Here is a 12696-nt window from a genome sequence, read left to right on the forward strand (position 1 = left end):
CACATCTATGATTTTCAATATATTTTCCTATTTTCCAAAGGTTATCTCCAACCTTTCGTCCTCGGAGAAACCACAAGCAACCCAATAAAGTATGAAACTTGCATCTTACAACCCATAAACTCTTGTTTGATGTCACCACCTTGAACTCTTTATTTTTTTCAAACTCCAAATTGTCACAGCTCGTTTTAATTTTTCTTTACTACTAAAAAACATGCCTTTTTTCAAATCTTTTGTGGCATCTTCAAACCAGACCGAACAATACTCCATCTCAAATTCACATGTAGACATGAAAACGTCTTCCTCATTATCCAATGTTCTAAAATAGGGTACATCATGATTTTGCACTTCAGACACATCTCGTTCAAATTGATTAGGAAGATTTATACCAATGTCATTTTGAGAAAAATCTCTAGCATCATTGATATCTTCATCAGATTCACTTTCACCATCATCTTTTGAAGGTTCATCTTCCTCCGAACTTTCTTCACTAATTTCAGCATTTACATCACTATATGGATCAACGTTGGTCTCATTTTCTCTGTGGAAAAAGAAATTTAATTAAATTCTAGAAAAATTATGAACCAACAAACTTTTTTTAAAATCAGTAATTTATACTCTAAAAGGTTATTTCTTAAAAAAAATTAAGGTAATTAATCACAAAAAATATCACTATCTATCTATCTATGCATATTTATAATGTGTAAAATTATGTTATCAACTAATTATATTAAAATTCAGTAAAAACATAAATTTGTTGTTTTACCTGTCCTCATATTCCCTCGGGCTATTGTCAACATGCCTTTGGCTACTTGAACCTTCACCAGATGATCGTTGGTCACACATTAACAATTGTTGGAATGGTGGTTGAGCAATTGGTTCTGCATAATGAGGTTGACTAACCGTGGCAAATCCATGATTTTGAGCCAATAAATTCATGTGATAACCATGTTGACCACTAATTTGAAATATATCATTTTGATTTGTTGATTTGGTCTTTACATACATTTCCAAAACATTTATGTCAATCTTATCCGCAAAGTTTTGAGGTATAAAAAAAAATTGTAGCAAAGATTGATCATCCTCAATTTTAAACTCAATGAACCTTGTATGGTTACCTTGAATCGAACAAGGATATTTTCCCGAAATATCCATTTGAATATTTTCACTAGTTGTACCCATTTTCTCATGCAATAATTCAACATACTTCATTGAAGTATACATGCTAATAATCATTCTAGCACATTCAGTATACCTGAATCCGTTCATTTCAGTAATTATTTTGCCACCCCAATACAAAGCAACCATCACATTATGTTCAAAATTCGCCATTTTTATTCCTACACATAAAAATAAGTCATCTTTTTAATTAATAAATCAGAAAAATAATTTGAAAGCTATGGTACAACAATAACATAATATGATATATTGACTTGACTTATTTAATTCATACCTTAGTGAATATTGTTTCAAAATTGGGCTACACAAACAAAAGCTTGATTGAATATTGTTGGAATGTGTTCTGTTACAACAAGGTTTATTTTATAACCATATGTGTGGTCATTTAAAAAAATGAAAAAGTTGACTTTAACATAGTGTCGTAATTGATAGTCACGATTTAATGTAAAAACGTGATCTACAGTAACGTTTTATGATCTGTAAGATTCCAACATAGTACGATTTGATTCTTAATTTGCAGAATTCGATGACCCGTGATTAAATCTACATAAAACGTTACTGACAGTCACGTTTTATATATAAAACGTGACTGCCAGTAACGTTTTATAATCTGTAAAATTTGCAAGATTCGATTCTTTAATTGCAGAGCCCGTGACTCTCACTTTAGTTGTAAAACATGATCTACAGTAACAAAATATAAAACGTTACTCAAAGTAACGTTTTAGCTCTAATACGTGATTCAAGATAACGAAGTATAAAACGTTATTCACAATAACGTTTTATTTCTGTTTGCTCCGTGAACTTTTGCCTTTTTCCCATTAAATTTTTAAAAATAAAATAAAGTATAAAACGTTACTGTGAACCACGTTTATACTAGTTTTGTAAAAAAATTTAAAACATACTATTTTGGTGAATTGATTTAAACAATGGCTTATTTTGGTCAAAACTTCCTGATTTGCAAGCCACCATATACATTGCTAGGGCATAACATGACATGTGGATCCATAATATTCCCTTCACCATGAGCACATAGAGGAGTAGTCCGACCTAGCTGTATGATCCTTAACCTATGTTGACATGTAATTTCAAATATTTATTATCTGAAATCACGACTTCTCGGTTAATAATAATCCTCACAAAATATAACAAGTGCTCAAAATCAACATTAGCTAGAATGCTCGTAAGACATAGTTACCTCATAAGATCATAAATCATAGTTAGCTCGGGATCTCATAAATCATGTTGTAATATCGTGAAGTTCATACTTGTTTATCATAAAAATCGTATCATAAATAGTAAAGCTAACCTTTGAGAAAAATCATGGTATTTATACTTTTGGTAGAAAATCATCAAAAATCATGGTTTTGAAGAAAATCATCAAAAATCATGGTTTTGAAGAAAATCATGATTCATGCTTGCTAAGACTTCTTGTTGAAAAACAATAGGCTCTTGAGAACAATAACATCATAGGGACTAATAACATCACCAAGAACTCATGAAGTTCGTAAGAAAATATCATGACAATTCATAAGATTTTCAACATAACTCTAACTTATTCATGGAGGGAAGCTAGTAGACATGGAAACGTACATAGGAAGAACAATGATCTCACATGTAAAGGTATCCTTACATACTTTAATCGCTCAAAAGTACTTAAAAAAAGTCTTGTCACGCCCCAAACCCCCAGAGGCACGACTGGCACCCGATGCCTTACTTGACCGAGCGAACCAACTGAAATTAAACCACACTATACACATGGACCGTCAAGGCCAAACTAAACCAAAAGAAAAGCAATGAAAAACTCCATACGTTACCAAATGAAATACAAGGTCATCTAGGCCACTGTTTGAAAACCACAACTAAAAACAAGGCCAACATGGCTACAACCGACTTACAAGACCCACAATTGACGTCTACAAGCCTCTAAGATAATAAACCACTAACTCTTGATCGAGACAGAGAATTGACAAACCCATCGACTAAATAAAACAAAATAAGACTCCAAACTCAGCAACTCCAAAAAGAATGGAGTGTACCAACCATAAGCTGAACTCGGCCATACACATGAGGATTCTTGTCTACCTGATAACCTGCAGGCATGAATGCAACATCCCCTAAAAAATTAGAACGTCGGTACGAAATAATATACCGATCATGTAAGACAATAGAATATAATAGAGAGAGCATAATTGAAACTTAAACCAGAATATAACAACACAAAATAAAAAACTCACTAGAACCACACTACATGCTTAGTTTGTATCCACTTCGTCTGTTCTTGACTCAAATTACATAAATAACAAGAAGTTCGACCATCACACAAAAACCTATCCGAGCCCTCAAAAGCTTGACAGGTGTCATCCACAATCACATGATAATGAATGCAGCGTAACACAATAAGACAACGAAGGATTGAAATTGGAAGCATTCTGTCTGATATCCGTGCTACAAGTCACCATCTGCATTTTGCAGGTGCCACCTAGAAAGAAAGGGAACCAGTGCAATTAATATGCTTGAAATTGATCTTAATTGCTTATGATGAATGGATTTAAGGAATTCACCTTTGGTATAATTTCTCTTTCTTAAATTCTGAGTAACTAATTTTTCTCTGGGGGCATGTGTGCATGATGAGTGTTTACATACATTTGATTGAGTATTGACTAATTGGTCTTAAAATTGATTATAGTGCATGGATCTATTGATTTCTTCGAGTTTTAATTTAAATATTAATGGTTCTAAACATTCTTTGAGCACTCTAATTTTGCTTTTACTTGAGAAAGGAAAGTGAAATTGGGTAAAATTTCAATAGCGAGTATTTGAGGCTAGAAAAAGCTAGATTTGATTTAAACCTCAATGGAGGGCTTGAGCTAGAGATAGTCTAAAAGCTCGCTCAAGCAAATGTTTGGTTTGTTTAGCATTTATGAGTTTTGAAGTTTGAGAAAATCCAAAATAGATCCATTATTGAGTTGAAAAATCACAAGTGTATCTAGAATCAAAGCTACACCCTGTAATTCGTTCTAAGGTATTTAGTAAATATCTATCAAATCGACACCCCATCAAATATAGACTCCTAATCTCTTTAATCTTGGTAATTAACAATTGTGTTTTGTGTTGTGATTGTGAATTGAAATTAATTACTTGATTCAAGTCATTCCCTCCACAAAAATTATTATGTCTATACAATATGCATGCTCTTGTGAATTGATTTTCAATTTTTGATAAGTCCTACCTTCAATCTCGGTGGGATTCAATCTCAACTCGTGTTGAATATATTTTGCATAAAATCGTAGCCACCTCCTAAATCAGAGAATTATTTAGAATTTTATAAACACCATCACAGATGGTGTAACAAGATTGTCAAAAGATCCTTGCTTGCTTAAACTACCAACATAAAAATTTGAAATAACTTTAAAACTTTTTTTGTGTGTGTGTGGGGGGGGGGGGGGTAGGGGGCTGGCAGGAGGGGGGTTGAGGATAGGAGTGGGGTGAAAATAAAATTTTGAAATTGGAATTTTTAATTAAAAAAATACTTAAATTTTTTTTATTTTTTTCGGGTGGGGGAGGGGGGGGGGGGGTCGAGGGTAGGGTGTGGATGGGGTGAAAATAAAAATTTGAAATTGGAAATATTTTTTAAAAATAAAATTTAATTTTTTTTTGGGGGAGGGTGGGGGTAGGGGTCGAGGGTAGGAGTGGGGTGAAAATAAAAATTTGAAATAAATTTTAAAAAAATAAAAATTTGGGGGGAGGGGGCTGGTTGGGGGGGGGGGGTTGAGGGTAGGGGTGGAGTGGGGTCAAAATAAAAATTTGAAATTAGAAATATTTTTTAAAAACAAACTTTAAATATTTTTGGGGTGGTAGGGGGGTTGGGGTGAAGGTGGGGTAAAAAACTAAAAAAACTGAAGTTGAAAAATATTTTTTTAAAATAAGCTTTAAATTTATTTTCAACAAAAAATTGTAATTTGAAGTTGGAGGAAAGTTTAGGAAAATATTTTTCTTAATTTTTGAAGGGAAGTCATTTTCCTTAAATTTGAGGAAAATGGGTTGATTTGGAAAACATTTTCCAAAATATTTAACCCAACCAAACATGAGAACAATGCAAAATAGGGTGCAAAATAGGGTGCATTAGTAGTGCTTGCATTAGTAATGTCTGCATTAGTTATGCAAGCATTATTTCTTATATACTGTTTGGTTTGATGTAGTAGAAATAACAACTTGCATAATTTCTATTTAAAAATATATGTTTACTAAAATACCCTTCACCACTTTATTTATTTGTATACTTCCTTTGCAACAAAGTTCTTTTCTAAAATATCAAAAAAAAATCTTTGCTAAAACATCATTAACTCTTCTTCTTCTTTTTTTTTTATCAAAAATAATATTAAATATTTGTACTATTGCGTCAAAATTTTTTTGTGAAAAGTTGACAAAAAATTTTTTTAATCAAATTTATCGTTACGATAGTAAAAATTTTGATTAAATTATATTGAAATTAGATTATTTTAAAAAAAATACTAAGAGGCCATAAAGCCTATTAAGACACCAACAAATTAAAATACATTGAAAATAAAATAAAAATAAAAACAAAAACTTATGACAACAAAGAAAATGAAAAGATTCTAGAGCTATGGGAAAATGCTAGGAAATGTTTTTAAAAGGCTTTGAGGATAGTTTTATAATTATTTAATCTAATGCAAGTGTTAAAATGCTATGTATTACTAATGCATAGAATTTCTTGGTATTAGTAATACATACATGACATGAAAAAGTGTACCAAACAAGGTACTACTAATACACACACATAATGCATGCATTATATTTCCTAATACACTCTACCAAACGAATAACTTTGTTAGAGCGTATTAGGATAAGGGCAAAGTTAATACATGAATAACTTTGTTATTCATGTATTAATTTTGTACCATGTTTGGTTTGTAAATAGAATCAAAATTATTCATGTATAAATTTTATACAATGTTTGGTTGGTGTGTCTCCAATGTTGTATAAAAGTTATACATGTATTGATTTTATGTGGTGTTTGGTTGTATTTTTGTAATGCCACGTAGCTAATACTTACATAACTTATGAAGAAATCTATGTATAATTTTATGCAGGGTAGAATATGGAATAAGTTACGAGGGTATTAGTTATACATGGATTAAAATAATAAAATTACATATTTACCCTTAATTTGTTTTCTTACTTATTTGTTTGTAAATAATAATGTATATTAATTTACAAAATTAAGGAGTTATATCTTTTCTTTTTTAAAAAAAGGACTTAATCTATTTCTGTAACTTGTAGTTACGTTATCTACCCCCCCACCCCACCCACACACACAACCACCCAAAAAAAAACCAGAACGACCCCCTGGGGTGTTTTTGAGTTTCGTTGTTTTTACACCCCACCCCCGAGGGACTGTTGCATTTTATTTATTTTGGATACTGCTTGTTTATAAGCATGGATTTTATAATTTTCGATTTTTAAAAAAAAAGTATATTAATTTACAATAAATTAAATAATCAATAAGTTATAATTTATGTAATATAATTTCTACATAACTAAATCCTACATAAATAATATCTATGAAACTAATATTTGTATAATTAATACCTACATAACTAATACCTGCATAACTAAACCCTGCATAACTAATACCTGCATAACTCTAACCAGTAATCAAACGGCCCTAAGTGTTTGAGGGTTAGACATACTTGTTGCCTTACATGTACTTAGCTACTATTTTGTGGGCTCATATTGTGATTAACTGTAGTGTTTACTTAATTATGCATCATTAATATAGAGTAGCATCACTAAGAACGGATTGACTCCTTATAACTTTTCAAAATTAGAAACTGAGGTATGTAAGGCTAAAACCTCTTTCTCCTCTAAGGCACGGTCTCATATCACACGTTTCTCCCATATGAGTCAATAAGAACTTAGATTATCGTAACAAGAGTCTTCACATGCTATGTGCCTTAGTTGATCACTTGCTGCCTAATTTTTAGTCAGTTGTCTATGTGACTTGATACGTTCTTATAAGACATCATTTGAGTTGTTCATTTTACATGTTTCGAGATGTTTAATTCCTCTAAATTTTACTCGTTATAGTAAAATATGTATACAATTCAAACATATTGTAATAAACTATAGAAAACAATTCCAAACCTACTTCAAATTCAACACATGTAGACTAGCAATTCAACAACAAAAAGAAAACAAAAGAACAAAAATATGAAATTATTTATTTACTCGAAGCAAGGTGAGCATTTTTACTATTGACACTATCATCAAATTCATAATTTGTATTTACTTCTTCAACCTTGTCCCATTCTGCATTCTTCTGAATCTCCTCATAAGTGGCATGCAAGCCCAAGAACACATAGTATATCAAAATGAGGACAGTCCAAATAGCGAATGAATCCTTATCCATGGAAGCTAAAAGGAAAAAGAATTTATGGCAATGGATGCAGGTGGTACACCCCCAAACCTTTGGGATCCTTGCTTTTGACACCAAAATTCATGTTATCCCAACAGTTGCTAAGAACCATATTAGCAATGTTATACAATATCCCTTCCCCAAATAATAGCAGTGCCAACAGATGATGCTATAATGAGTGCTAGTAAAACAAGAAGCTTGTTTCGATTCTCTCTAGTGGTCACATTACTGACATAGTAACGTCGAACAAGAAGAGCAAGGGCCACAAGAATGAAATAAAGAGTGTAGAGATAGACAAAAGATTTGAAAGAATATCAAGACTTGTAAATAATGTAAGAATTGCACTAAATGTCATCATGAATATAGTGACATTGACTGGTGTTCCAGATTTAGCATCAACATACGAAAACCAAGGGGGCATAATGTGAGTTCTAGAGATTTGTGTCAAATAACGAGCTTGTCCAACACAAATTTACCAATAAAACAGAGGTCATACCTTTTAGATCCCCTGCAGCAACCATATACTTTCCCCAACCTAAACCAACAGCCTCAAATGCAACTTAGAACGGGGCATTAATATCAATGATCTTATACGATTGCATAATACAAAGAACAGAAGCTAGTGCACAATACAATACCGTAGTCAATAAAATAGAACCAACTAGACCAATAGGAATGTCCTTACCTGGATTCTTGGTTTTCTCAGCCATAGTTGAAACAACATCAAAACCAGTATAAGCAAAGAATAATACAGCTGATGATTTAAATACACCACAAGGACCAAATGGCATAAAAGGGGTGAAGTTATTTTTATCGGCATGGATTAAACCGGCAATGATGATGAAGAGGAGGCAGGAGCGGCTCAAACCCGTTGGTGGCCTAATGCCAAAATCAAACTAGAGACCTTAAAAAAAAAAATTAAAAAATTATAAATATTTTTATTTTAAATCTATTTTTCTAGCTTTTTGAGATGCAAAGTTATTAATAATTTTTTTGTAATCAATCTCTTCTAATAATTCTTTTTCAATCAATAATACAAACCACTTAATCTTTCTTGAGACATTGTCGATCTTAAATAAGATTTTATTATTTTTAATTTTGAAAAATTTCTTTCTGCTGAGGCGACTGTTACAGAAATTGTTAACATTATTCTATAAGACAATGTAAGAATTTGAAAAAGAATCAAGTCTTTTTATTTGATTGAGTATCTCAATTAGAGTATTGTCTTCTACTTTTATGATTTCCCTTAACACTTTTAATTCAGAAAATAAGTCGAAACCGTCAATATCGGAGTGAGTATTATGTTTGAAGGAACATTCAAGATTAAAACAATATTTTTAAAAATTCTCATCATCTAATGATCTCAATTTTTTCCCACAAAATAGAAAACCAAAAATATTTTCATATACTTCAAATTGTTCAAATCTATTTTGAAGTGAAAAGATGACTTGGTCTACTATGTATAAGAAGTAATCAACTCTAAATGATTCTTCAAAAGATCTTGTGATTTCATTATCAACATTCTCATCAGATTGTTTTTTCTATAAATTACACATTTCTTATGAAATACAGGTTCTATATAAATCTCTAATGCAATTTCCTTAGCCGAAATCATAGCACTTGTAAATCCTTCTTCTCTATATGTTTTAAAAAAATAAACTAAACCTCTTAATTGATCTATAGCGACATCAGTATGCATATCTTTTGATTGAAAACTTTTGCTAATTGAATTTACAGCAAATAATACATCATATCAAATAGTCATACCCAATAAAAATTTAAAATTTTCAAGCTGAAAAATTGCTAAACAATTAGCTTCACTTTTAATTTTTGGATCATCACTAACTTCTTCTAATTTAAATAAAGCATCTCTTATTTGTGGAGTTTGAAACCTTATTGCTTTAACATTTTCAATACGATTTTCCCACCATATTTGTGACAATGATTTAAGAGTTAAACTAGGTACACTATCTTTTAAAATTTTCCACCGCTTAGTAGACGAAGAAAATAGTGAATATATACGTTGTACCACTCCAAAGAATGATATAGCTTTCGTACAAGAATTAACCATATCACAAAGTACCAAATTTAGATTATGACAACCACATGGTGTATAAAATGATCTAGGATTTATATCAAGAAGTCTTTTTTGCACTCCTTGGTGTTTTCCCTTCATATTAGACCCGTTATCATATCCTTGTCCTCTTAAATTATCAATATCAAGTCCAATACATTTTATTTCATCTAAAATAACTTCAAAAAGGCCTTTTCCACTTGTATCATCCACTTTTAAGAATTCTAAGAAATATTCGGTTACATTTATTGGAGTTGCCGAAATATTTACACTCCGTATTATAAAAGATATTTGGTCTTGATGACTTGTATCTGGCGTGCAATCAAGTATGATAGAGAAATATTTTGTTTTTATAACTTTTTCAATAATCTTGTTCTTAATTTCACTTGCCAATAAATTTATTAATTCATTTTGTATAATATGTCCAAGATAATGATTATGAATTACATCATGTTTGATTCGTCGAATATGTTCTTGCATAATTGGATCAAATTCTGCAATCATTTCAATAAAACTCAAGAAGTTTCCGTTATTTTCTTGATAGATTTTTTTCATTTTCCCCCCTAAACGCCAAATTATTTCTTCCAAGAGTTTTTATGACAGAAATAATTCTTGACAATACATTTTTTCAATGTTCTCTATCTCTATTAATTTGGTCTTGAATGTTTTTATCGATTATTTTATTATTATGCAATCTAAATTCTAAATCAATCCATGAACTCATATTAATAATATGTTGGTTAGTTGTTTCATGATTTCTAAGCTTAGTAGTAAGATTTTTCCAATCTCTACTACCTTCATTAGCTAACTTATTATTCTTTGCATTAAAGATCGTATTAAATAACTTACAACAAAAACAAAATACCTTATTTAAATCTTTGGAATAAACTTGTACATTAAAAAAATAAGTACACAACTTTTTATTGGAAAGTTAAAAAGTAATAGTCATATCTATCACTTCATTAATGCCGTTTGCATTTATTGTCTTAGATCTAATTTTTTTTTTTAACTTTAATCCTAGCTAATTAACTAAAAAATGGGGCCCTTAAAATTGGGGGCCTAAGCCCAAGGACTTTTTTTTAAGCCTAACCAGCCGTCCCTAGAGGAGGATTAAAACATGAATAATGATGCAGTATAGTTGATCCTAGAAGAAGTTTTGGTGCTATTACAAGCAATGATGGAAACTATAAGCCAAACACCAATAGCTATTGGATCTAGGTGATTGTAGCCTTCTGCAAGAGTATTTACAATGATACGAAAATCGTCAGGTTGGTGGCCACAAAGTGTAGCAAAATAGGAAGTCGAAGAACGAGCCATTGCGGCTGAGCCAATTACATATTCAAGAAGAATGTTACAAAGTCACTCAACTCTACCCTCAAGTAAGGAACCACCTAAAAATATTTTAAACTTTTTACCTTAGAATTCTTTTCAAAATTGATAAAACGCAAGCATTTGAACATAAGAAGAGAAAAAACTTACATGTTGATGATCAAGGTGAAGAAATCATGATGAATGAAGCAAGAAAATGACAAAAAAAAAAAATAGTTTTCTCTAAAAATAAAAAAGAAGGTTCACGTTTCCTCTATTTCTTTTCGTTTCCATTCTCTCAATGTCAAGGTACCTTTGTCACAATTACACATTATGTCAGATCTGAGTTCTACAAAATACTCTCCCCTGCCCATATCATGGCTTGAATCTATAATATTAGTACACAAACAATAATATATATAGTGTAGTATTATCCATCCTAATAACCAGGTGAATGAAGCATCTCATCTATTTTACTTCTTCATTAAGCAGTCAGCCCTGTAATCACTTAACTGATATCATGCATTTCTAGTATTAATGTATTAAAGTCTAAAAGATATTCTCACAAAGTTGAGTCCTAGACTAGTATACAAATGAAATGATCATCCTAAATACAGTTCTCAAATTCTTAACTTGTTTTAGACAAAATTGTAAGTAACAAAAAGTGAGTGCGGTACAGTACATAAATATAAACATGTGGGATGATTGAACTGAGGATACTACATTTCAAAGTGTCTTTAGATATGCTCATGGAAAGTGTATGTTTAGAGAGAGATGAACAAATGCAAATTTATTGAGAAATAAATGTTATAAACATGAAGACGATTAATTATTTGATGATAATGCATGTACTTAAAGAAAATGACGTTTGTTCCCTTTAATTAGTCCACTTCAATTATGACAAATTTATAATTAATTTTCTTTATTTGTGGTTTTGAGATTCTTTTATAAAACATCAATCTACTAAACTAGAAAGTAAGTTGAGTGAGTGTGAATTTACATACATACCTACCTACCACTGGAATCTCCACAACAAACTCAGTGTAGAAAAATACGGCTAACATAGTTGAGATTCCAGAAACAACATAAGATAGGACAACTGCAGGACCAACATCAGTACGAGCTTCAAGACCAATAAGAACTCGATCCAAACGTGTCACAACTCGATCTAAAATTCGACCTGGTGTGTTACTCAATGAATTTACATAATTTCCCCAACTCCTGAATGATTCTTTAGGCAAAAAATCATCCTTTAAAATTGAACATCCTCTTCTCCTTACTTCCCCGACATGTCCTTCTTCTAATTCTTCGCCCATTTCTATCCATGTATTTCAAAATAAATATACACTAGCAGTTTAAATATGTGGTACATGATTAGTGTACCTAGCTTAATTCATATAATATATAACATGTTAGTTACCATTTTATCATGTTACTAATGTTCATGAACTTGACTCGATCATACTTTGCAAACAATAGGACTTAAGTAGCAAATGAAAAAGCATACCATCTAATCACATCATACAAACACATGCAGAAAGCAATCAACAAAGTTCAATTATAAAGCATGTCAATAGTTGCAAATGAGCTACAATGCATGTTCAAATAAAAAAAAATAGAATTCAATCACTAAGGCACACACATGTAACAAATAGATACATAATAAAAGAAGAATTTTTTTTTGTTAGTCCTAAGCGTAAGA

At 31.1% G+C, this 12696-nt stretch overlaps 1 pseudogene; it reads right to left on the reverse strand.

Moving 5' to 3' along the window:
* Positions 1–7417: 7417 nt before the first annotated feature.
* Positions 7418–12310, reverse strand: LOC125840850 (cationic amino acid transporter 1-like; annotated as a pseudogene).
* Positions 12311–12696: the final 386 nt, after the last annotated feature.

The sequence above is a fragment of the Solanum verrucosum genome, unplaced genomic scaffold (assembly GCF_900185275.1).
Source record: "Solanum verrucosum unplaced genomic scaffold, falcon-dt-bn FXZP01000194.1, whole genome shotgun sequence".
Lineage (NCBI taxonomy): Eukaryota > Viridiplantae > Streptophyta > Magnoliopsida > Solanales > Solanaceae > Solanum > Solanum verrucosum.